The sequence below is a fragment of the Bubalus kerabau genome, chromosome 20, assembly GCF_029407905.1.
Source record: "Bubalus kerabau isolate K-KA32 ecotype Philippines breed swamp buffalo chromosome 20, PCC_UOA_SB_1v2, whole genome shotgun sequence".
NCBI lineage: Eukaryota > Metazoa > Chordata > Mammalia > Artiodactyla > Bovidae > Bubalus > Bubalus kerabau.
Window position 1 is genome coordinate 8,983,097 of NC_073643.1, and position 26,275 is coordinate 9,009,371.

The following is a 26,275-nucleotide window of genomic DNA, read 5'->3' on the forward strand; positions in this document are numbered from 1 at the left end:
TTGGGGACCTCTGCTTTAGAGGGTTCTTATCATTGAATCTAGGCCCATGTGGTCCCAAACATTTCTGAAAAAAACTCATAGCTTTCCAGGCCTGCCAAGTCAATTGGGGTGACCTGTTGGTAACTTCCATTTCTGAAGACTCCCTGTTCAGAAAATTTTGGTTTTGAACTTCTTGGAAAAGTCTTGAGTTCTTACCGAGGACACTCGCTGCACTTTGGGGTGGGGGCAGTTCCCTGCCCCAAACGGGCTGTGGCTGTGTCATTCACAGCCACCTTCCACTGGCTGTAGGACGCTTTGCACGTGCAGACCCGAGGAGCTTCTTTAGTAAGTTGATCACTGAGTGCTGTTGCAGGGGAGGAGTCCTTAACCCCCCAGGCACTGGCGGGATCCAGAGTTGGTTTCTGCCGTTTTCCTCTTTCCTGAGGTTTGGCGTCTGCCCCCAGCGAAACCTGGGTCTGCCTGCAAAGGAAGTAGTATTTTGCTGAGCCAAAGCTGGGACGGAATCAGGGTTGGATACTGTGAGAACCGGATACAAGGCCTGAAAGAGAATTTTTTTTTTTCTTGCAAGGGGAGAGGGGTGAGAGTGAGGTGGGACCCACCCAGGTAGAGGGTGAGGACCTCCAGGAAGGCAGGCCTGGGAGCCTTTGAGGGCGTCTGCAAAACGGGGAAGCACTTTGCTGGGTACCCTGTGGCGATTAGAACGTTATCTGCAGAAAAGCAAATGTTCAACCAGTGTTTGCGGAGTTAATTCAAACAGGCTCCAGGGAGTCGTTGGGCCCCCTTGCAAACCTGTGGCTGGGGATGCTGAAAGGAGTCACCCTTGCTTGGAACCATCTCCGCCCTCAAAAAGGGAACGCTACAGTTGTGTCAGCCTTCACTGAGGCCCTGGAGTCTCTCATCTCCCCTCAGGTTGTCTGCAGGTTCTGTCCACTGTGGTCCCCCAAAGTGGGTGCCCAGCACACAGGCCAGAGCCCGAGCTAATCTCCCCAGATCCCACCCCAGCTGCACCCCTCCTTCCAAAAGGCTTTGGTGCTGGGGGTCCCTGAGTGGAACCTGTCCGGCATCATCTGTGGTGATGCAGGAGCTGTCGTTTTAAAAAACCGGCCGGCGAATCCCACCCTCTGGTTTTGAAGGACAGTGAAATGTTTGCGTAGGGTTACTGTAAAAGCCAGCCCCTGGCGAGAATACAAAGAAGACCCTCAAGATAAAGTTAATGATTACATTTGGAGCTTTTGGCCTGCTTCCTTTAGAGAGTTTTCTCTCTTGAACTTTACTCCATCACAGCTAGGGACCCTGCCCCCCCAAACTGCATTCTGTGTTGGGAAGGTTGGATTTTAGTGTCTGAGCTGGAGTTCTTCCTTGGGCCTTCCTGTCTGGGTGAGGGGCGAGCAGAGGAGTGGGCTTCTTCCCAGGGCCTCTGGCTGGGGGCGCTTTTTTCTGCCCAGTTTTGTTTGGATACCACCCCACCCCCATGCTTGGGGCAGCAGGAGTTCCTCCCCAGGCCCTTTGTTCCTCCTGAGGGCGGGAATGGCGGCCTCCTGGAATGTGGATGCCCTGGCCTGAGTGGCCAGCACCATTGAAGCCTGGTCTCTGCTCCTGGGGCGGCTCTTAGGGCTCAGGGGGTTGGGGGGTGATGCATCAGACCAGCTCAGTCACCCCTGGGCTGCATTAAGTGGACCCGTTTTAGTGCTTACCACAGTCAAACGAAACACCCCTCCGCCCATTAAAAAAAAAAACTAAAAAAACCCTGGTTGCTGTGCTAATGAGTAACCTCAAAATTCCAGGCTCCCTTCTCAGGGAGTCACCTCACCCAGCTGGGACACCCCCCCCCCCACCCCCACCCCCTCCCCAAATCACCAGGAAGCTTCCTGACCAAGATTGCAGGCTCTGGCACACCCCACTTCATGCCTAGTTTGTAAATAGTAAGCAGTTTTTTAATATGTCCTGGGCAGTGTTTGGGACACACTTGACCAAACATTGTTGTCTGTTGGAAATTAAAATTTAACTGGGCTGTGCTGTAGTGTGTATGACTGTTCTCCGGACACTCCTTAAAGCTACTGCAGGGGCTGAAATCCAGTGAAAGGCTCCCCCGGCCACCCACCCCCTGGCAGGACCCACCTCTCCCCCACGCTGCCTTTGGGCCCTACAGACCAGGGGTCCTCAACCTCTGGGAGCTAATGCTTGATGCTCTGAGATGGAGCAGATGTAACAATAATAGAAGTAAAATGCTTGATAAATGGGATGCGCTTGAATCATCACGAAACCATTCCTGGTTTTTGGGAAAAAATGTCTTCCACGAAACCAGTCCAGGTCCCTGGTGCCTAAGGGTTGGGGGCTGCTACAGACTCTTTTGGTGAAGAGTTCTCAAAGGTGGCAGCAGTTAGTCACAGGACAGAATGCCCAGAACAGGAGCCCTCTGACCTCCTCACCCCCACCCCAGCCACTGGGGATCCTTGCTGAAAATGGTGGCGGAGAGATGGAGGCTCCGCTTGGAAACCAAATGCCAGCTCAGAGGTGGAAGGAAGCTTAGCTCTCGACCGCACTCCTGGTCCCTTGCTGCCGAAGACCCCAGCCATCATGGGGGGTGGGGAGGCACACTCCTGTCTGAAGCGTTTGGGCAGTAGTTGAGGAAGAGCAGTTTTGGGATTTCTACAAGAGGATTTTAGAGGAAGCTCATCCCACATACCATAGGGCTTCTGGGCACTTGTATCTGCTTTTCTCTAGCAAGTGAGAGAAAGATGGTCTCTTCAGGATTTCAGCAGGAATTTCTGTACCACAGGGAAGAGAAGCCCAGTGAGCAGGCTGCAGGAGTGAGTATGTGTTGGGGAGTGTGGAGAAGGGGGCTTCCAGGCTCACTGCTGTGTCTCTGTCTGCTGCCCGGAGAACTCATGGTTTGACAGCATAGTTGTGGCGAATTGCCCATTTTGCTCTGACTGCCAGGAAGCTCGGAGCTAAACTCCTGGTTTCAGTGTAGGGAGATTCGCTGACTTGCTTCTCCTTAGCCAACTTGTTGTTCAGTTGCTCAGTCATGTCTGACTCTTTGAGACCCCATGGACTCCCTGTCTTTCACCATCTCCCGAAGCTTATTCAAACTCATGTCCATTGAGATGTTGATACCATCCAACCATCTCGTCCTCTTTTGTCCCCTTCTCTTTCTGCTTTCAATCTTTTCCGGCATCAGGGCCTTTTCTAATGAGTTGGCCCAAACTTGGTTTACATGTATGTTACTGGCTTTTCTTTGTAAGCTGCTCTTCCTAGATCTGTGTAAGGGTTACTGAAATCAGTTTCAATAAAAATCGAGTGAAAGATGAGGGTGTTGTAAACTGCCCAGGAATGGGACCGTTTCAATCCAATAAATCAGGCTGATGAGTATGTAAAAGAAGCATAGCACTTGTAGGAGCATAGCACTTGTCAGATAAACACATGATCCTCATGTACGCCACTCCCTTGCTGGACAGGGTCCAGCCCCATGCTGAGGGGCAAGGAGACTTGGTAGAGTGTCCCCATGAACCTCCGGGGACAACAGGACCCAAAAAGCACCCACCTGTAAAAACCAAAGCATCCTGAAAGACGCCAGGGTGAGTCATGTCCCCTGGAAGAGGCCATGGCTGGGTGTCGTATCGTTGGACCCCCGTCCCCCATTTCCCCCACCCAGGGAGCCCTTCTGCAATTTGGTGGAGCTTGAAACCCCTTCTTGAGGAGTGGGAGGAAGTGGTTAATCCCCACTTCCTTCCCTGGGAGTTTTATGGGCCTCTGGGAGCCTGCCTTACTCTGGCCCTAATGGTCGTAAATGACCCTCTCCCAGGGCAGGGGCCAGGCCCCTCTGAATCTTTAGGCAGTTAGGTGCTTGAATACATGGTTTTTTGATCGAGGTGCCTTTGGTTTTCTGTAATTGGGAGGTGGAGTGGGAAGCCTTGTAGGATTACTGGGGTGGTGGCTTGAGCCCTTCCCAGAGCAAGGGCCCCCTGGGTGCTGTAGCCAGGTGGGGCTGGGTGGGGACCGCTGGGGAATCCTGGCAGGTTGGACAGGGTGGAGCAAGGAGAGATGAGAAGGGCCGAGAGATTAGTGCACTTCGGAGGATCCCTCCCCACCCAGTTCCCTTTTTTTATCATTCGTCAGCATTTTAAGATACAGCAGCAACTCATTTTTCATTTTTGATGAAGAAAGCACTTGGGGTGGCCCAGCTCTTGGGACAGGCTTTACCGAGTGGCCTTTCAGTAAGGGATGCTGGGATTTGTCCAGTGAGTGATGGCTGGATTGGATCTTGTTGAGGGAGAGATCGCTGGGTTAGGCAGGCCCTACCCCTCCTGCTAGCAGGTCCCTCCTTTCCTCCTGTGAGCTAATCCTCTGCCTCCCATTCTGCAGGATTTTAATTAACTGTTTAATCTTCCTCTCCATGCTTTTCCCAATAGCTGCTGGATTTTCTGTCCCAGAGATGAGTAACATTCTGGGAGGGAGTTTTCTGGCCCACGGGCTATGAGAACCTCCCTGAAAATGCCTCTGTCTTGCTTGTCTCCAGGGAAAATGCAGAGCCAGACCAGAAGGCGGCTGGGATGTGGGCCTGTGGGCCCTGCGCTTGAAACACACAGCGCCAGCCCTCCTTTGCAGGAACTCCTGGACTGAATGTTATGCAAATAACATCAGACAACGTACTTTTTCTGTTAAGGTGCCTGGAGGTGAAACAAAGAACAAAAGCTGTTAGAACAGAAAAATAAAGTATTTTATGCAAAGAGCATTTTTGGTGACTGCCCATTTTGCGCTTGTATTTTCTTGTTTCAGGGCTTCTTGTTTAAATCAGCCTTTTCCAGTTTTAACGACTGAAGTTGTTGTTGGAGTTCATTGATTAACCCCAGGGCTCCCAACCCCACAGAGATTCTGATTGTTTAAAACCAGGGTGGGGTTCCAACATGCATTAAAAATATTTCTGTGTTGGGTCTTAGTGTTCTGTGGGCTCTTTTGTTGCGGGGTACTGACTCTATTTGTGGCTTGTAGACTCGGTTCTTGGAGTGCGTGTGTTTAGTCGCCCGGTGGCATGTGGGATCTTAGTTCCCCCACCAGGGATCAAACCCACATCTCCTGCATTGCAAGGCAGATTCTTAACCTCTGGACTACTAGGGAAGGTCCCAGTTTGCGTTTTTAAAAAGTACCTTGGGGTTCTAGGGCAGATGGCTCCCTTGAGAGAGAGAGGTTTTGAGCGGTAACCCAGGAGAGGAGATTTAAGGTTACTGCAGAGCCGGAGCTCTGTATTTTTTTGCATTAGTATTTTAATCCCCAATTACCAATCATTAATTATGTCCTGTATCCCATCTAAGCGATTGCACCTGAGTCCTAACCTGTTTTATTGTCAGCTGCCCTGGTTTCAGTGGCCCTTGATTAAAAAATATGATGCTTTAACATACTGTTTGGAGTTTAGCTTCAAGCCGTAACATCGGATTTGAAGGCAGTCCTTTCCTCTGAGCCACTTTTTGATTGATTGTTTGCTTCAAAAAGACACCGGTGCTCGTTATTTTTGGCCGTGCTGGGTCCTTGGTGTGCGGGCTTTCTCTGGCTATGGAGCGTGGGCTGCTCTCCAGTTGCGGGGCAGGGGTTTCTCTTGTTGCGGAGCACAGGCTTTAGGATGTGCAAGGCTTCAGCAGTTGGCGCCGGGGCCCTAAGAGCACAGACTCAAAAAAGTTGTGGCACACGGGCTTAGTTGCTCCAAGGCACGTGGAATCTTCCAGGACCAGGGATCGAACCTGTCTGCGTTCACAGGCTGATGGATTCTTAACCACCATGAGCCACTTTGAAGAGGGTCAAGGGGCCCATTAGTTCATATCCTCCAGAGTTCTCTCGTCTTACTGATGTGGTGATGTCAGTCCGACTTGGGTCCAGAGGACAGCGTTCTGGCCTGCGTTGGAGTGAGAAGCCCCACAGTAGCTGTCTGCAGACCTCTGCCGTTGCCGCAGACCAAACGCAGCTGGAACTAGGTTAGCCCCTCTGGGACTGGGCGCCGGGGCCAGAGTCCCGGAGTCTACACAGCTGCCAAAGGCTGTTGCCAAGTCTTCAGCCGCTGCTCCTGCTGCCAGTTGGCACCGCCTCTGTCTAAACAGAGCCACGCGGGAGCTCCCTGGAAGCCTTCCAGGGACCTGTCTGCAGGGCACGGGCGGGCCTGGCAGGCACTGCAGGAGCATCTCAGGATGGCTTATGGGGGACACGATTGTAGCACTGCCTAAGAAGTCCACGCTCTCCTCCCCAGGGGTGCTGGGCACATTCAACTTGAATTTTGGCTTGAGAAATAATGGGGCTTCCCTGGTGGCTCAGATGGTAAAGAATCTGCCTGCAGTATGGGAGACCCAGGTTTGATCCCTGGGTCAGGAAGATCCCCTGGAGAAGGAAATGGCTACCCACTCCAGTATTCTTGCTTCGAGAGTCCCATGGATACAGGCGCTAGCTGGGGTAGAGTCCATGAGGTTGCAAAGAGTCAGACACCACTGAGCGACTAACACTTAAGAAATAATACATGTTTTCTTTTTGACTGCACCACGAAGTTTTCAGGATCTTAATCCCCCCACCAGGTGTTGAACTCCTACCCCCTGCACTGGAAGCTCAGTGTCCTGACCACTGGACCACCAGGGAATTCCTGAGAAATAATTCTTGTATAGCTACATTTCTCTTCCTTGGGAAATTGATCTATTGATACTGTCTATCCCAGTCTCCCCACCCCCCCCCCCCCCCCACCAAATCTCCATGTTTCCTTGAAAGACTGAAGTCAGTAAATAAAGCTTTTCTTTTTCACCCGCCTCTAAGTCCTCTGTTGTTTCATCCAAACTCTTTAGAGTGGCAGAGCCCACCTGGAATCCATCCACTGCCCCACACCCCTGCCCTAGGAGAGGAGCTCTGACAGGTGCAAGGACGAATGTTCTAAACTGAACACATCTTCCTGATGTCCCTTTCATTTGAAGATTGTATTAAAGCAGCCACTGCAATGGAAAGATGGGGCTGAAAGGCGAGCTGATGGCTGTAACTCCCCTAGATCCACCCCAAGGGCTACATTTACTGCCCAGGGTGAATTCCACTACTTAGGTGGAGACTGGGGGATAGTGACCTGCTCTGATCCAGACTGGCCTACCCTGCTCCTGATACAGAACTAGACTTAAAAAAAGACCTTGTGAAAAATGTAGCATGCCCTCGGGACAAGGAGGACGGGAGAAGGCAGCTCCAGGGGTGGCTGGCTTCTTTTCTTGCTCCCTCTCTCTCACCTTCCTTCATCCTTCCATCATTCTTTTCTGTCTTAACCACAGAGCAGTTAGCTCTTTGATAAACCGTGATTTTGTGTCTTTGGCCCACTTCAGCAGGGCTGCAGGGAGTTGTTTAGGGTTACAAACCTCCAAGCAGAGGCACCAGGTAACTGAGCATTACATACCATCACAAACCAGTTGTGCGTGCTGCGGCTTAATAACAGTAACCTGCCCAGTCCCTTGAGGGAACAAAGCACTTTGATATCTTCCACGGGGTTTCTGGGTCAGGTTGCGCACCAGCCATCTGACCCGGGCCAGACGTCAGTTTCCACCATCTGTAAAAATGGAGATGGGGCTATGGCTTGTTAATTGTGTTTTCTATTTATTTCTAAAATTTTCATTAATCTATCTTTGGCCACGTGGCACTAGGTGTAGTGGGATCTTAGTTCCTTGATCAGGGATGGAACCCACGCCCCCTGCAGTGGAAACGCAGAGTCTTAGGAGCCGGACCTCCAGGAAGTCCCTGGTGTGCTTTTTTAAACGTGATGATGCGGGGCAGTATCCAGCCCAGTGCCTGACTTTCTGTGTCCATCCAGTTGGCAAGCATCCATTGAGTATCTGTGCTCAGTTAAAGGCTGCCCCTTCCTCACGTTGGCGAAGGAAGGTCCCGACAACCAGGCAGATCTGCAAGGGTCTGCCCCCTCCCCGCAGCCTCTGAGTCTCAGCTCAGGTGGCTCTTTTTCCTTTTGAGTTGCGTTAAGACACATTTTGGAAGGAATGTTTGTGTGTCTCCCTGCGAAAGCAGCCAGGACCGAAGTGCTACTGACTACCCTGTGACCTCGAGCAGGGCCGTTCCTCTCTCCCTTTGCCCTGGTTTTCCTTATGTGTTGCCTAGGGATCAGGGTAGCTACATTCCTGTACCCACAATCTGATCTGTGTTGAGTTCTGACAGTTGTACACCTCGGGGTAGGGTGCGTTTCTCTCTGCCCTCCCTCTTGTTCTTTTGGGGCGAGGAATCCTGCCCAGGGAGTTCCACAGGTCTGGCCTATCCATCGGCTTCTGCAGCAGTCAGCAGCTTTCCTCCCTGCTGTCTGGGACCACCCCTCTGGCCCGGGGGCCTGAGTCACGGGGCATCAGGTTGTTGGAATTGTCTGTCTGAAGACACAAGGAGATGGTTTTTGCTGATTCTTTGCCCCCTGTTCCTCATTTCGTGTTTCTAATGGCAACGTGACTTTGTTGCTGTGCACAGTTGTGTCCGGCTCCCTGCAACCCAACGGTCTGCAGCCCGCCAGGCTCCTCCGTCCATGGGCTTCTCCAGGCAAGAAGACTGGAGTGGGTCGCCAAGCCCTCCTCCAGGGGATCTTCCCCGCCCAGGGATCGAACCCACATCTCTTGTGTCACTTGCATTGGCAGGCAGATTCTTTATCACTGCACTGCCTAGGAAGCTCTCATATTTCTAAGGATTGCTTCGTTTCATGCTCCTTTTGGGGAACGAAGCTCAAAAACACTATACTGCATCCGGGAACAGGAGGATGAGGTTACTTTCCCCTTGTCAAGCATTTTTATCTTATTATTTTTTTTTTAAATATTTATTTGGCTGTTCCTGGTCTTCACTGCAGCACATGGGATCTTTAGTTGCAGCATATGGGATCTAGTTCCCTGACCAGGGATTGAACCCAGGCCCCTTGCATTGCGAGCAAGAAATCTTAGCCACTGGACCACCAGGGAAGTCCCTGCCAGGTGTTTTTAACCATGCTGTGTGTTCTTCATCTTTACCCTTTGGTCACCACTCGTGGCAGCTGAGTAAAGCCCAGGCCAGTAGCTAGGGTGCCAGGGAACCAGTCGAAGGGCAGCCGGGACTCAAGGTGGCAAGAAAATCCAGAGAGCCAAGCAAACCTCCTGTGGCTGCAGCTCAAGGTGGTGGTGGTGGTAGGGGGTTGACCCTCCTGCCCCGACCCCCGCCAGTCACACCAACCTCCCCTGGAGGAGCCTGGGCCCTGCCACAGGGGACCCGCAGCCCCCAGCACCCCCCACCTCCACCTCCACATCAGCGAGCCAGCTCCTTGCAGCCTCAGTGTCTGGGGGTGGGGGAGGGTTAAGACACTATTTTAAAAATTTCAAGGACTCTCTTGTTTTAGGAAATGGGATCCTGGGGATGCTGGCCCTGGGAGGTCAGGGGGGCCTTAAGCAGAGAGCTGGGGGGATGGGCAGGATAATTGCAATTTAAAGTTAAAAGCGATGCTTTGGAAAATAGGCTGCACAAGGTCAGACGGAAGCAGATCTTTTCTTTGGGGTTGAGCTGAGTCTCCCCCCTCCAAAGGCCTTAGACTATAAACCTGGCATCGGGATCCCCTCCTAGGATGGATTTGTAAACAGCCTGGCTGGAGGAAGGAGCCTGTAGAGGGGCCCTGGAGGACTGAGTTTTGATCCTTACTCCTGCACGCACCATGCTTGTTTTCCCCGAACAAACAGCCCTCCTTTGGCTCCACTGTTTTGTCTGATGGAAGGGGCAGAGTTGAGCACACTGGATTCGTCACTGTTTTCTTTTTAATAGGCAGAGACTTACGAGAAGGTAATACCTGTGTGCCCCAAAGCAACATGCACTCTCACAGTTGAGGGCTGCTCCCCTGTAGCGTGTAAGATTTTTGTGGTTGAATGCATTCTTGGGGGATGTCTTGAGTGCCTTTCAATCTAGATCGTCATCTGTTAACCATGAATTTTTACAAGTGGAACGGAACTCCACCCAGCTTGGATGGTGTCAGGATTGAGCCCCTTGAGGAAGCCGTTCTGTCTCTGGGCTCATGCTTTTTTGGGGGGGGAATGAGGTGGTTAAAGGGGCAGAAGGGTGCAGTGACAGCCCTGTGGGCCAATCTGTCTTGTGTTTGTGCAGGAGAATGTGGTGATTAGAGGGAGGAAGTTGTGCATCATTCATTAGAAATACGAGTTTTTTGCGTGTGATGCTCTAAAAGCATGCAAGTATTAGGCAGGGTGAGAAAAGCTAAGAGGAAAATTGTCTCCCAGAGGATTTTTGTAAGGCCTTTCCCTCCCCCTCCTCGTGTTTGACCTATTTATGTATTTTCAGAGCGTTGATGTCATAGCTTTTCAAAGGGATATTGTATGTCTGGACTGCTAACTTCTTTTAAGTAGGCCTGAAATATCCCTGTCTCCATTAATGACAGCATGGTTCCCTCCAGTAATGGAAATTGTCATAGAGTGTCTAGTCATCCAGATGACTGAGGTCATTCTCCCCACCCCACCCCCCCATTTTGGACCCCCTCCGGCAACAGCTGGAATGCAATCGGCCAATAAAAATAACCCAAAGGAAGACTGGCTTGTGTGGACTAATGTTCTTTGGATTCTAAAAACTATTTTAGGATGAACTGCTGAGTCTGGGTTGGGGAGAAAACCTTGCTCACCAGAGTATCTTTTTTTTCTTTTTTTTAAATCTTCTGACCTATTTATTAGTGAGGCTTTTGTAGGGGAGCCTGTCCCTGCCCCATCCGCCTGTTTCTCTTGTGGGATTAATCATTTCCTTTTGACCTTGTGCTCTGCCCCTAACATGTTGCATTGATCAAATCCCGAAATCTCAAGTCATTTCTCCACCCCCACCAGCCACCCCATTCACATTAGAAAACCTAAGGGTGAGAGTGGGGGAGGGGTTTGAATGGAAAACGTGATTTGTCAAAATACGCAAAATGGAAAACAGTATGACTCTTAAAAAACAACCTTCTCCACCTTCCTGTTGTCTTTTGGACTTTTATGAACAGGCCTTTTAAAAAGCCTCCCTTTCCCCAAATACGACTGGAAATATCACTAGCCCAGCCCCTGCATTTTAAAACCTGTTTGACAGTGTTTCTAAAGGAGAAAAACAAAAGTTTGTTCTTTTTTGAGAAGCGTTGGTTTTAATTCCATCCCCTCCCCGCCACTTAAAAATTCTGCAAATCCTGAAATTGACATTTCAGCCTACAGGGAGCGAATAGATGAATACAGTGGGTAATAGCCCAGTGCGGACAATTAGCAAAAGAGCTGTGTCCATAACAAGCATCTGCAGGGTTGACTTTGATTGTAGGCCTTCCTCCTCCTCCACTGAGTTCGCGCAGCTAATATAAAGTTGTTTGAAGTCTCTTGGCCGCCATTATCCACACCTTTTCTTCCGATTGGTAATGATATTAGAGCTGGCAGCTTTGAGAGGGATGGGGCCATTGGGTTTAAAGTAACGACCTCCTGTGTGACAGTCATAGAAATTTACTTTTTGGAGCTTGACGATTTCAGGGTGGCAAGTGACGAGAAGGAAAATTTTTTAAAAAAGGAAACCTCGTTTTACCATCTTGCCGGCATCCATGGTTATCTCTTGGGGGTTGGGGAAGGGGTTTTCTGTCAGCTTCCCTCTTGCAGGGCGGGAGGGAGAGTGTGAACCAGAGGAAGCTTGTAGGAACAAAGGCTCTGTATTGGACCAGCCGCCATCTTGGACCCACCTATCAATATTTTATGATTGACTAAGCCTTGCACCAAATTGATCATAGAGCCCCTGGGGAGGGGGTTAAAACTGGAGCCCTGGGGCACATCCTGGAGAGGACATTGAGAGCTGTGTTCTTCCCTCTGACTGCTAGAGGGGTGTGTGTTATCCAGATTTACCCTGTGTCTGCTGAGTGGTTGGGATGAATGCTCTGTAGAGGGTGAGGGTCTCCATAGGAGTTAGGGGGAGGGTGGGGCTCTCCACGCTGCACACTTAAGAGCAGAGAGGCCAGAGCAAGACAGAAAGCTTTGGGCATCATGCTAAACTCATTTCAGAGTGCCTGGGGAATGTGCTTTTAAGATAAGACGTGTTTGACTTGAGGACTTTATTTTTGACCCATAGGTAGTGGGGAGCCATGGAGGGTTGTTGAGTTTGGGAGTCATGAAAAAAAATTGGAGGATCGATGTTAGCAGTGGTTGTTGGCACACAGCGCAGGTTGCCTGTATCACAGGCACGTGTATCCATGGGAAATTACAGAGGTGAGTTTTCCAAGGCAGTGGGACAGGGACTGTTGTTACTTTTAATAGAGCCAGCAAACCTCATGGCTCTGACACCTTACTTGTGTGCCTGGGCCAGTTATTGTGTATTCCTCCATTTCTTCGCCTGTAAAATGGATAATAATAGTAGCTGTACCCCATAAGACTGTGAGGAGGATTAAACAAGTTAATATGTGTCGAGTGTCTGGTCTAGGGCCTGACCTCAGTAAACACTTCGGAGAAATGTTTGCCAATATAAAATTCCTATTGGCTCTGAGGCTGTTTGGGTAAATGAACCTTCAAGCCCTATGGGGGAACAACAACAACAAAAATATATAGAGAGAAGATTAAGTTGCTGGTCATCCTAACCCAGAATTAATAATTTGGTTTATATCATTCTTTTTTTTTTTTGACTATTCCTCGTGGTTTGTGGCATCTTACCCCAGCCAGGGATTGAACCTGGGCCCGTGGCAGTGAAAGCACTGAATCTTAACCACTGGACCGCCAGGCATTTCCCTGGCTTGATAACATTCTAGATTTTGTGGCTTAAAGCAACTTCATTCCCCTATTTAGATCATACCATAAATACTGTTCATATTCTGTTTTTCACTGCACATTACATCACGATAATACCTGCTTTTAGTTTAGTGTAAACAGTAATTAAACATGTAGCTTATCTTAGCAAATATTTTAGGAATGTGAAGGGAATAGCAGAAAGTATTTACAGTTTCATGAGGTTCGGAATAGCAGAAAGTATTTACAGTTTCATGAGGTTCTAAATAACTATATAATCATGCCCCGTTTGGGCGTGGAGTGAAAAATATTACAGAATAGTATCCTATGGCATCTAAGCACATTCACGTACCCCTCACTGTAGAATGAGTTAGCAAGGAGTTCCTGTACCTGTTTTCTTCCTTTACACAAATAGCACGCCCTGTACACCACTCCTTCCTTATTTTCCCCTCAATTGTGTATTTTGGAGTTCATTCTGTTGCTTATATTCTTTTTTATGGTTGCCCAGTAATCAGTCTATTTAATAACTGTAACCAGTTCCCTATTGATGGACATTTAGTTTGCATCTAATCAGACGTGGTGCCACAGACCATCTGTTTTTTTTTTTTTTTTCCTCCAAGGAAGTGCCAGGTTCCTAGCTGGATGGCTTGAACATATACATTGTAGAAGTTCTTGTTTACTGGAGAAATAATATGCCCTCTCTTCTTCCCTGAGAAGAAATGGAGGTTAAGGCTTTCCTTGGGATTGCAGTCGGCTGTGTTGGGAAATACAAATCAGAGCTCTAGACTCCACGTGTGTCAGATCTAGTTTGTCAAAAGTGTGTGGGACACAATGGCTTAGGGGAGACCCCTGGGAAGACATCTTAGGGTTGACCCTTTTGGAAGCTTCCTGGGGATTTAAACTCTCCCTTTCCCCATTTTGGGCTTCCCTGGTAGCTCAGATGACAAAGAATGTGCTTGCAGTGCAGGAGAGCCGGGTTCAATCTCTGGGTCCGGAAGATCCCCTGGAGGAGGGAAATGGCAACCCAGTCCAGTATTCTTGCCTGGAGAATTTCATGGACAGAGGAGCCTGGCGGGCTGTGGTCCCTGGGGTCAAAGAGACCCAGCTGCAAGGACTGAGCACGCACGTGTGCCTGCAGGTCTCACTCAAGAATGGAAGAAGGCGTTATCTCTCAGTGAAAAACTTCTTTTCTAATGGATAAGATTGAAATGGTGTTTTAGTTATTGATTGTTTCTCATGAGTCAGCAGCGGAGCCTGCCTTTTTACCTTGTCATTGGAGGTGGAAGGCTAGCTGGCCTGGAAGGTTGAAGAAGGTGCGCTCCCCTGGCTGGTGATCAGCTGGGGCTGGCGGCCAGGGCTCCTGGTTTCTTCCTGGCCTGGGTTTCTCAGGGCGCTGCTGCTGGACTCAGAGAGTGAGGGCTCCAGCCAGGCACATCGGGGTTTATAGAATGGCCACCACACATTTGATTGGGCAAGGGAAGTTGCACGACCAGCTCTGATTCAAGCAGAGAGGAAGTAGATGGTGTGTGTGTGTGTGTGTGTGTATTTGAAATATTTACTGATCTATTTGGCTGCACTGGGTCTTAGCTGTGGCATGTGGCTCTAGTTCCCTGATCCAGGGATCTAACCAAGGCGCTCTGCATTGGGAGCACATAGTCTTAGCCCCTGGATTACCAGGGAAGTCCCAGATTTTATATTTTGATGAGAGGAATAGCAAAACGCGTGCTGTGCCGCTGTCTTTGATTGCGCGCGAGTGGCTTTTCCTTGAAAAGCGCAGAAGGGCACCCTGGTGCTCCCAGCTAGTGATGAGAGCTGGACTTCCCCATCGCGTCCTGGATTTGTGTCCACATTTTAATTAAACCTGCACACCGTGGAACCTGCAGTTCTGTCATACCTCCCAGCCTGTGTCCTTCCCCTCTTCTTGTTTTCTGTTTTGTTTTCATCGTGATGTGGGGTGTTTTTCATCAGCAGTTACAGAGATGGCTAGACAAGGTCCAACAGGTGGCCAAGAACTTGTCAGTTCATCTGGGGACCTGCTGCCAGATGCATCGCCCCTTTCCTGTGTATTCTGCTGGTTACAGCGCCGGTCTCCCACCCGAGTAGTCACTCAAGTGTTTATTGAGCTTTCATGTGCCAGACACATGAAAGGAAGCACAGAACAAGCAGTGGAAAGCGTTAAACGGAGAAAATTCAGGAGAGGGCTTCCCTGGTGGCTCAGAGAGTACACAGCACCACCTAGGAAGGAATCTCTTTAAAACTGATCTCTGGCTCTCCTTCCTGGTGGCTCAGCGGTTAAAGAGTCTGCCTGCCAGTGCAGGAGACACGGCTTCGATCCCCGATCCAGGAAGATCCCACATGCTGCGGAGCAACTAAGCCTGGGCGCTGCAACTACTGAACCTGTGCCCTAGAGCCCACGCTCTGCCGCCGGGGAAGCCACCGAAATGAGAAGCCTGCACCCTGCAGCTAGAGAGTAGTCCCCACTCTCTGCAACTGGAGAAGAGCCTACGCCGCAAGGAAGACCCAGCACAGCCAGAAGTAAATAAATGAAATAATTTTAAAAAAAGAATTCAGAGGAAGCCAGGGACCCAGGACCCTAGTGCTAGTAGTCAGGGGAAGGATCTGTCTGAGGAAGCGATACTGACTGGCAGGAACTGAGGAGGGACGGGGGCAGCTGGGCGCTGGTGGTGCGAGGGGTAGGGGTTTCAAGCAGGGGGAAGCAGGTGGAGCTTGTGTGGAGCAGCCAGGAGTCCAGGCAGGACAGCCCAGTGAAACCCCGCAGGCCGAGGGGGCTCAGGCGTGCAGTGGGAACCACGGAGGGCTTCAAGGAGAGGGCACTGCCTCTGACTCTAAGAGGCGCTCTTGGAACTTCTAGCGGTCCAGGGATTAAGACTCTGAGCTTCCCCTGCAGGTTTGATCCCTGGTCAGGGAAAAGTAAATTGGGGGGGGGAGGGGGGAAGATTTTAAAAATACGCAGAAGGTACTCTCTGCGTGAGGAGACGCAGGGGAGCAGTGGTGGAAGGGTGGGCAGTGGAGTGAGAAGGTACCTTGCGTTTCTCTAGCAGTGTTCCCCTGGTGTGGACCTTTTGAGACTTAGGTTCCCCTTCCTCCTGGAAGTCTGCTGAAATTACCAGAGGCAGCCCAGTGTTCAATTTCTTCCCCCATTCCTGATCTTGCGGGCCTCGTTCATCGCCCCTCCTGGTGGGCTGTCCCCTCTTTGAGGGGAAGGAAAGGGCATGGTCCCAGGAGCAGGTGTAGTGAGGAAGCATGCCTGCCTTGGGGATTCCTGTTGAACACATGACCTCTGTTGGTGGGGACCGAACGGGGCTGGTCTGAGAGTGGCGGGGCAGCACCGTGGCCGCATAGGAAGTTGGAGACATTTATCTTTTTAAATTGATTTGGCTGCCCCAGTTTTAGTTGCAGCATGGGGCATCTAGTTCCCTGACCAGTGATAGAACCTGGGTCCCCAGTATTTGGAGCATTAACCACTGGACCACCAGAGAAGTCCCCAGTCTGCCTTTTCCAGTTGTATTTATGGGCTATGTAAATATTCCCTTCAGTGGGCAAAGAAAGTCACAGCCCTGGAGAAAGGTCATTGACCATGGGAGGGGCTTGGCAGCCTGTATCAGCCCTGCCTTGCAAACACAGCCAGCCTTGCAGACAGGATTCTGGAGCTGAATTTACCTTGCCTCCTTCTTCACTGACCTAACTGGAGCCTTCAAGGCAGGCCACCATCCCTTTCCTCGCTGGTAGAACTGCTCTTAGCATCTGGGTTTCATGCACTTGCGAACTCTTCACTACCAACCGTGAGATGAAGTGTACTTTCCCCACCTTGGGGGGATGGAAAACGCTCAGTGAGCCCGCTTAACCAAAAGAGCTGGAGAAGGAAGGACCACATCAATATTTGAACCCGGGTTTTCAGTTTTCGGACTTCTCAACAAAAAGGTGGCCCCAGGCTGTGCCCTGGCCTCCTTCCGTGTAGTCCCCTCTGGTGCTTGAGCTCCCAGCTAACTTCTCCCTCAGTCTGCTCCAGGGTCTTCCCTGCATCTAGGCCAAGAAAAGTGCGCTTCTACTCATAGTGTTCTTTTTAATTGAATTTGTAAATCTTGCATCTTGGTCCCTGTCCTTTTTTTCCTTTTTTGCTGCACTTCGTGGCTTGTGTATGATTTTAGTTCCCCCACCAGGGATTGAACTCGCACCCTGTGCAATGGAAGCACAGAGTCCTAAGCGCTGGGTTACTGGGGAAGCCCCATAAAAAGTCATTTCTGACTTACCTGCCTCACCCTTAGGCCATGTGACCCCAGTAAATCCTAAGGGATTTTGTACTTCTCTGGATGGCAGTCTGTCTTCTCTGCCCTCGTGTATTTTGGTTAATTCCCCATTTGTCTTACTGATCCTGTCCAATGGGTTTTCATACTGGGCCATTTTTGAGAGTGAAAGAGGCCGTTGTTAATAATCACACTTAGACAACATGACCATGACCTCCCCAGGCTGACCACCCAAGACTTCTAGGAGACTGGAAGCTTCATGAGTTGATTTTTTTTTTTTTTTTTTAAATCTCATAAGGCTCTTAGCTCAGAGCCTGAAATCCAGTGTAAATGTTTTGTTTTGTTTTTTTTTTTATAAAGTATGCAAACACTGCATACTTAATGCAGACATCATGGCCTCAGAGACTACAAACCGCCTGTATTAACGCTGTTTCTGAAACGATGACATTCACTCCAGGAGGCAACTGTTGGGAGAGCAGGGGGATAAGTGGACAGGCCAGCCTGAGACGTCCCAGTGGGCCTGTTACTTGGGGAAGGCCCTTGGAGTATTAGGTGCAGCGGGTTCTTCTGTCGAAGGGCTGATGAAGAACCACCTGGGGCCAGAAGTTCAAAACACACCAGTTTGGGGCTTCCCTGGCAGTCCAGTGGTTAAGACTCTGCACTTCACAGAGGAGGGTGATGGTTCAATCCGTAGTCAGGAAACTAAGATCCCACATGTCGCACAGTGTGGCCAAAAATAAAAACAGAGACACCAATTTGAAGATCCATCACAGACAAATGCCTCCTGCACCTCCCTGGCCTTGCATCTCAGCTGGTTAGGTGCCGGCTAAAGTAAGGGTGACTCCCCCCCAGCGGTCTCCGCTCAGAGCCAAACTAAGTAAGCAAGTCAGCAGTTTAAACCCAAGGAGAGACCTCTTTAAGGACTGTTCCTTTATTGTCTGCCTTGAACTTTGGATTACATAACACTCCACCTGATTGTTTCCCAGCTCAGAGTGAGAGCATTTTGTCTTTCCTCCACCCTGTCAAGTCTGGCCTTTGAACTGGCGTTTATCCTTGAGTATCTGCGTGGGGCGGGGATGCTGGGGAGGCACAGCCCCCTCCCCTCCTGTACCTCCTGGTCGCCTTACCTGCTGGGTCAGGGTCAGTGGGGCTATCCATTAAATTCTATTGAACAGCACACAGGTGCAGAGCAAAGAGGTGAAGTGCAGGCCTCCTTTGTTGGAATGAAGTGGGGTTTCTGAGGAAGTGCCATCCATTTCTGAGGCTAGAATTATTCTCATTATCGTTACTGTCTCATTAGACCTTCATTCACGCATGATGAGTGATCCTGGGAATTCAGGCTTCTAAACAGGAGTTGGACTCTAATGGTTCTACCCCACTGGATGATCTTTCTTTCTGATTGCATCTTGTTTCTGTTAGTTGGTATTTCCTTGCCTGAAATCCCGCTGGCCTGTGTTGGAGTTCCCCAACTCCTTGTCAAATCCTGCTGTCGTCAGTGCTTCTTTAGGACCATGGCCAACAGGATCCACACACACTGGTGGGATAGAGGAGGTGGGAGAACTCCAAGGACTCCGCATTCCTGCTGGCCTCACATCTCCATTGCTCACTGTGGTTTGGGTTTTCCCCTTGGGATGGGGGGCGGGGGGTAATACCCGCCCTTGTAAACTGCCTGGATCACAGAATCAGGGTCCTATTCGTGTCTCCCAGCCCTGCATGGGTGACAGGTGACTCTTGAAATAAAGCTGGTCTCCTGGCTTGGCCTGGCCCTGTTGCGTTTGTAGGGGTGTCTGTGGGGCTTCTCTGGTGGCTCAGATGGTAAAGAATCCTGTAATGCAGGAGACCTGGGTTCAATCCCTGGGTTGGGAAGATCCCCTGGAGAAGTAAATAGTAACCCACTCCAGTATTCTTGCCTGGAGAATTCCATGGACAGAAGAACCTGGCGGGCTGTAGTCCATGGGGTTACATACACGACTAAACGACTAACATATGGTGGGATTAAGTTTCCTGTTTTGGAGTCCAAGTAGAGTGCGATTTTTAAATTGACTGTCTAAAAGGGCTGATTTGAAAAGGGTTTTAGAAAGAAATCCATGTCTTGATAAGACATAGGCCTTTCGTATCACCTCCAGCTGCTGTACTAGAGCTGCGGTTTAAAGTCCCTCTGCTCTTGGTCACAGAGCGGTGATTCCTGAGGTGTCACAGGGGTCGAGGAGTGTGTCTGTCCATCTCTATTTGATGCTTTCTTTGATGGGGGTGGTTTTAAGGAGTGTCACCAAAACGCGAGGCTTGGGACTGTACAGATGCACGGGAGCCCTTGCCCCAGTCCTGTGCCAAGGGTCGCCCCTCACTGGCATTGAGAGAATTCACAGAAGCCATCCAGTGCTTCCTTAAACTTTTTTTTTTAATGCCAGATCTTAAGTTTGCCGACCAGGGATCGAACCTGTGCCCCTGCAGTGGAGGCATGGAGTCTTAACCACTAGAATGCCAGGGAAGTCCCATCTTTGATAGGCTTCCTTCCCCTATTTGATTTTTTTTTTTTTTTTTAATTCATTTTTTACTCGGTGTGTGAAATCTTTATTTCTCTGACCAGGAATCAAATCGGGCCCCCTACAGGAACATTCCCCCGCCCCGTCCCCACTTCCCAATTGAAATCATTCCTGCCTGTGAACAAGGTTCTTAGAGCAATAAATCCTCTTGATTTGGAGGCAGTGCTTGATACGGTTACTGGCCCTTAGAATCGTCAGCAGGTTGACTGTCGCAGTGAGCCACTGGGAAGGCCGGTGCTGGGCCTGTCGTGTCTTGCCCATGGCAGCAGACAGCCGGGTCCAGAAGGCGTTCAGTTCAAAGTAACAGGACTTGTCCAGCTGGGGGGAGAGAGGAAGGAACATTTTTGTTGGTTGTGTTGGAGGGATAAGATTCGCCTTGTGTGCGTGCGTGCTCAGTGGAGTCGACTCTCTGTGACCCCGCGGACTGTAGCCCACCAGGCTCCTTGGCCCTGGGATGTCCCAGGCAAGAATCCTAGAGTATGGGTTGCTGTTCTTCCTCCAGATCGAACCCAAGTTTCCTGCATCATCAGGTGGTTTCTTTACCCTGTGCCACCAGGGAAGCCCCGAGATACGGCTTACTAGGGAGAATTTAAAACCTTCTTCATCTTGAATTTGTTTTCTTATCTGAGCCTTTTATTTTTTTTGGCTGCGCTGGGTCTTCAGTGCGGCACCGGGCTTCTCTCGTTGAGGCCAGCGGGCTTAGTTGCCCTGCAGCCACATGGGATCTTAATTCCCTCACCAGGGATCAAACCCACCTCCCCTGCATTGCAAGGTGTACTCTTCACCGATGGACCACCAGGGAGGCCCCTTGCTTGAGTCTTAGTTTCTGCTTCCTTTCTGGAGATGAGTGCTTTTCCCTTGCTTTTTACATCCACCTGTCCACGTGGTCTCAGCCACAGCGGCCACTGAGACCCCTTAAGCAGCTTCAAGGGGCGAAAGGGCTCAGGTGCACGGCGTCACACACTTTTTTTAAGAGGTGAGGGCTGAGTTACACAGCCACCTACAGAGTCTGGCCATTTCTTAAAGTCAGCCCCTCTGCCTCCCCGAATCTGGTCCAGAACACAGCAGATTAAAATTGGACCTTGGTTTTTCGACCTCAGAGGCAAACAGGAAAACTGTGTATCTGTGTCAGAATCTATCTTCTTGTGCCTGGCTTGAAAATCTGTCCACGGGCAGTGATCTCCGTTGTTGGGACCGATCTCTTTTATTTGCTGCTGGAAGCTGCCTGGGCCACTCATTAGTGCATCAGAGGTCAGGTGCGCGCCAGGGCAGCAGCTGGGACACTAATGATTTCGTGCGGCTTTGTGTGACCGCCGGCCGCCTGTGGGGCTGTAAATCGGACTCGGGGTTCTAATTTTATCAAAGCCTCCAGGGAGTTGGTCCGACTTGCCTCTTGTGAGATTAAACTTAAGATAATATTTATAGTGGAGGGCAAAGGAAAAATAATACCTAATGGGAACATTGTGGGAAGAATGGTAGCGACCTATTAGAAGTAAATTATGTGGGGCCATTGGAGTAACTCATTTATGGGCTCAAGGAGTATTTATTAGGTCTTTAGCTCTGAGGAGTCCGTACAGAGCCTGGGCTCCAATCTTCATTGTATTGTGTTGTATTGTATTTGACATAAATACAATCATACATTTTGACAATTTAATTTTTTTGGTTCCGTAGCATGTGGGATCCTTAGTTCCTGGATCAGGTATCGAACCTGTGCCCTCTGCAGTGGAAGCAAGGGAGTCTTAACCACTGAACCACCAGGGAAGTCAGCATTTTTACAGTTCTATACACCTGTATACCCACTCCTTCCTGCAAGATAATAGGAACATCCATCACTCCAGAACATCTCCCTTTTCTTCTAACCACACCCATTTTCACCTGTAACTTCTTTAATTTTTTTTTCACTTTAGATTAGTTTTGCCTTCAAAGAAATAGAATTACACAGTATATGCTTTTTTTTTTTTTTAATTCTAGCTCTTTCCCCTAAGCATCTGCGTGGTGGCACAAATCAGTAATTGATCCTTACTGTTAAAAGTATATTGTGTGGACAATACTGTTACTCTGTTGATAGGGAAGTTTTGTTTTCATTTTCGAACTGGAAGAATTTCTGAATAACCCACTTTTCATGGAAGTAAAGAAGTTTATTTGCTAAAAAAAAAAAAAAAAAACGTTTGGTAAGCAGCAGCCCCACACACAGTTCCGGCATGTTCGAGAGTGTCACTCGATGTCAGTTGGGTCTCTTGGAAGGAACCCCCGGCACAGGAGTGTCGTGTGCTCTTTCACCATAGGCCACTGTTGGGGTCTTCCAGGAGTGAGGAAGACTGCAGAACTGTGGGCAGTCAACCCTGCTGGCCTTGGCGGGCATGGCTGGCCATGAAGGTGCCTCAGGCTGGTTGCTTTGGGCAAGGCTCCAGCCTGAAAACCAGAATCCGACCCAGGAGCAAAGTTGCTGTTGGAGGTTGGGCACCCCCAGAGGTAGACAGGGTTTGGGTGGAGAACTTGTTTATCAGCATTATCTGAGGAAGTAGGATGCCTTCAGACCCCCAAGGAGGCGCTCAGTGACGCCCCCTACTAGGGGCAGGGCCTGAGTACAGCTGGGCAGGCATAGGGAGGGTTGAGTACTCCTGGGTATCACAAGAGAACAGACACAAGAGTCATAGTTCATCTCTGGAGTTCCCTTGTGTGTTGTCCCACACTGAGTATTCTGTGACATCCCAATTATACATTTATAAATTTCATGCTTCTTTTTGGACTTCACAAAAGGGCTGAGAAATTCTGGCTGAAGCTTCATGTGGGAATTTCTGTCTTCTGCCTGCTATTTTTCCTTCCTTCCTTGGCATCTCGAGCTCTGCCCTTAGAGCTCTCTTGGGGGTTTTCTCCTGCCCTCAAAACCTAGCTGCAGCCTTCAAGTATCATTAGGATCCTAGAAAAACACACACGTGGATTATACGTCTTTCTTGCCGCCTCTAGGAGTCAGATTTGCCGTTGGAACCTTAGTTTTGGGAGGGGGCTGTGATAGGGAATATTTGTAAGGCTCCTTGTGACTCTGGCCGAAGCTGTTGTCTGCTTTACTGCATAGAGTGTCCTTGTTTTCTGGGGGCCGCAGTGCTAAAGGAAAACTGATTTCCTTCCAGGATGAACTCATTTCCATTTCTTTTTAAAATAATTCTGACAGTTCTATGAACCCCCAATTGAGTTCTTTCTCCTTTTAGCAATCCGCAGGTAAACTCAGTCAAATCCAGCCATTCAGCTGTAGAAATAGAACTTACTTCTCTAGTTACCAGTGGCTTTTCATAAAAAGGTAATGGTTCTGCTTTTGTATGTGTTGATAGTAGAAGCTGTGTGTCCCGGGAGGGTTCTTCCTGGGGTTGAACCCTGAGATAGGAAATATAAAGTATAAAATATAAATACTGCCGGGATATAAAGTGGAGATCCGATGTGCCTGACTCTGGGGTGTTGGGCCCTGATCCCACAAGCAGGAGAGCAGGTGAAGAGGAGCAAGAGAAACCTGGAGGAAGCCTGGTGGGTGGGGAGCTGGGTCTTGCTGGGTGATGGGTGGTGGTTGGGTGGTGTTAGGAAGGAAGAGGGCAGCAAATGGTCATTGGGAGTGTGGAAATTTTATTTTGTTCTAAAAAAAATAGGAATGGGATTTTGAAGTGGCACAGAAACCTCAAATGAGCCACATGGGATGTTCTGTGATCCTAAACTTTGCTTTCCCTTGGCACCAGCAACCACGTTGGGTCTGAAGTTGGCAGGGCAGGGAGTTCCCTGGTGGTCCAGTGGTTAGGACTCTGTTCTGTCACTGCTAGGGCCTGAGTTCAATTCGTGGTTGGGGAACTAAGATCCTACAAGCAGTGCAGCACAACCAAAAAAAAAAAAAATAGGGTTGTTAGAGCTGGGGGCATTCCTCCTCTCTCTTGAGATTAGATGTGCCTTGATGTGCCGTTTCTGATTTTGGAAAGTTTATACTGTGAAACAGCACCACAAAATAATGAATATTAGCAGTTCTTTGGTAACTATATGAAAACTCACCCTAAATGGATAGATAAAAATTAGAAATCATTTTCACGCCAGTTCAGTTTTTGCTGCCACACAACATACATAGAAACTTTTGGTTTCCAGAGTGTTGGATTTGGGGGGACTGCAGGATGGGATTCTGGGCTTGTATGGGGACTCCCTGTGTTCGTTTCACTGGTGTTTGAGTGGCACCTCTGGCAATCCCTCCTCTTTATGCCACCCGAGACCTTTCCCACTGTCCGCCTCTGGCATCATCCCAAGTGGCCTCACTCCCCTCCACCCTTGGAAAATCTGGCAACCACTGCCGAGCACTCGAAACCCCAGCCTTGCTTTCTTGCTTCTCCTCTGGGGCCTCCCTTCAGCCTTCCCTTCGACTTGCAGCCAAGCAGAGTGGACCTGTACACTGGCCTTCCGTGTAGGTTTGGGGTGTGTGTGTGTGTTTTAATTTCACTGGAGTACACCTGTTTTACAGTTTGTTTCTTCCAAGTGGGTCGACTGCGTGTTTGTATACATCCCCCTTCTTGTGGATTTCCCTCTCATTTAGGGCACCTCAGAGCTTTGAGTTCCTGTGCCAGTACAATAGGTTCTCGTGAGTTATCTATTTTATACACAGTATCAATAGTGTATATATGTCAGTCCCAGTTCATCCCACCCCCACCCCCTCTCGGAGTCCAATACATTTGTTCTCTACCTCTGTGTGTATTTCTGTTTTGCAAATAAGAGGTTTGGTCTTCTTGGGGACACAAACTAGCACTTGAACCACCTTTGTTCTTCACGTGAGTGGAGGCTGACTCTGACATCAAGTTATTAAACTCAAGAAGGCTTACTATCCACACTCGCAAGTAGGGTTTTTTTTTCCTTCTGATACGTCAAAGTAGCAATTGAATCTATTACCAAATGGAAAATTCTGGGCTTTGTAAAGAGCAATATGAAGGATATTCGCTGCAGCATTGCTTGCGAGTTTTCCAAAATCAGGAAACAGCATTAAAATCCTATCAGCAGGTACTAATTAAATAAGTCGTGGTATATCCACAGACAACATAACGCAGCAGTAAAATGGGCAGCTGGGCCCAGAACAGCCTCCGGGTTAATACACTTAAGTGAAAAAGTCTGCTATAATCTCCTATTTGTGTCTTAGAATATAGCAGGTTTTTGGGTGATTACATAAAAATGCAGAAACAACCGAGCTGTTGGGGCAGATTTAAAAAAAAACCAGTTTGTATATTTTTGCATTAAAAATGCACATATTTTGAAAAGTTTCGACTTCTTTCCCCCATAAGAGGGTAGCTTGTCCCCCCGCTGGACTCTGAGCCAGAGGTGATGGTGTCTGAAGGAGGGTCCAAGATTCCTTTCTTCACTTCCCAGGCTCCCTGAGGCCGCAGCTTTGTGCCGCACTTGGTTGGAGGTGTGGGACAGCTTGTGCGGATTTGAGAGCCCTGGTTTCCAGTCTGTTTTTCCCTCAGTCAAGTGAAGCTTGATTTCTGTGTTGTTGAAAAGACTTGGTTTCGTGGCTTGACTTCACTCCTTGAACATGGTTTACCATTTTTTAATAGGAGAGGCTGCTGAGTGTCACGAACAGATAAGGCTTCTGGTTGTCACCAGCCCGCCTCCCCCTGTAGCCTCCCAGTGTCTGGAGGGGCGGGTGGAGACCTCCTCCTGTCTACGCCTGAGTTTGTGGGAGGCCGCGTGTCCTCAGTTCATTTTAAGGGCTGCCAAAAAATCTCCAAAAATAAGTTGTTATTTCAGTCGGGGCATCGGGACAATGAGAGGCCCCCTTCATCCTTTCCATGTATACTTCTCATTGATGTGGGTAGTTGTGTTTTAACCTGGATTTCCACAGTTTGTTTGTGTGTGTGTGTGTGTGTGTGTGTTCCTTGTTGGATCACATGTTGTATAAAATGGTACATTTTGAGTGCACGTCATCTTGTTCATTAACAGAGCACCTAATTTAAGCCCAGCCTAAGGTAAACCTGCCTGCTTGGTATTTTTATTTATTTTTTCTCTAACCTCCCCCCACCTCCCCCTTCCTCTCCTGCTGGGCTCACATTCCTAGGTCTTTGTCTCCGCCTGGTATTTTAGAAATTTTGGGAGAGGAAGGCAGTGGGTGGGGCGTTCTGGAAGCTGGGGGCAGGGAAGAGGGTGGTCACTTGCAGGGTCAGAGGTCAGGCCTGCTCCATTCAGCTGGGGCAGCCAGATTGTCGCCATGTGGGGGGGAGGGGGCGTGTCCGAGCATCTGCCCGGGAAGCCCCGAAGGGGCAGCTCAGGCCCTGGAATTCCTGCCGCCAGAGGCCTGCTCCCTCCCTCCTCCCCGAGCCACAGTTCATGGCCTCTGCCACATTTCTTTCTGCCTGTGGCCCCTCTGAACAGCCCTCCAGTTTATTCTTTCAAAATAACCTTAAATAAGCTGGTTCAGAGAGAGTTGCACCCGTGCACACCCACGTACACCCTGCCTGTTCACTGAGTCTCACGAGGTCCAAAAGTGTTGGGTTTTGACCTTAGAACCTGTTAGGCAAGTGAGGTGTGGAGCTTTTGAATGGAGTGACGTCCCTCCCAAGTTTTACTCTAATAGAAAGTTTACAGTATGTGATCATCGTGTTTTTTGGTTTTAGATAGTGTGTTCTTGGAAAAAATCAATAGTTGGCCAGGGCTCTGTGACATCCTAGAGGAGTGGGATGGGGTGGGAGTGGAAGGGAGGTTCGAGAGGGAGGGGACATATGTATACCTATAGCAG

The 26,275-nt window shown here is 49.4% G+C and overlaps 1 protein-coding gene and 1 long non-coding RNA gene across 2 annotated transcripts in view; both read left to right on the plus strand.

Moving 5' to 3' along the window:
* Positions 1 to 26,275, plus strand: part of TRIM71 (tripartite motif containing 71) — a 63,089-nt gene that overhangs the window by 20,584 nt on the left and 16,230 nt on the right. The gene's annotated exons all lie outside the window — the stretch shown is intronic.
* On the plus strand, positions 2,344 to 4,732 carry LOC129635380 (uncharacterized). Its single transcript, XR_008706259.1, has 2 exons — positions 2,344 to 2,810; positions 4,413 to 4,732. It is a non-coding gene; the product is annotated as an uncharacterized LOC129635380 (long non-coding RNA).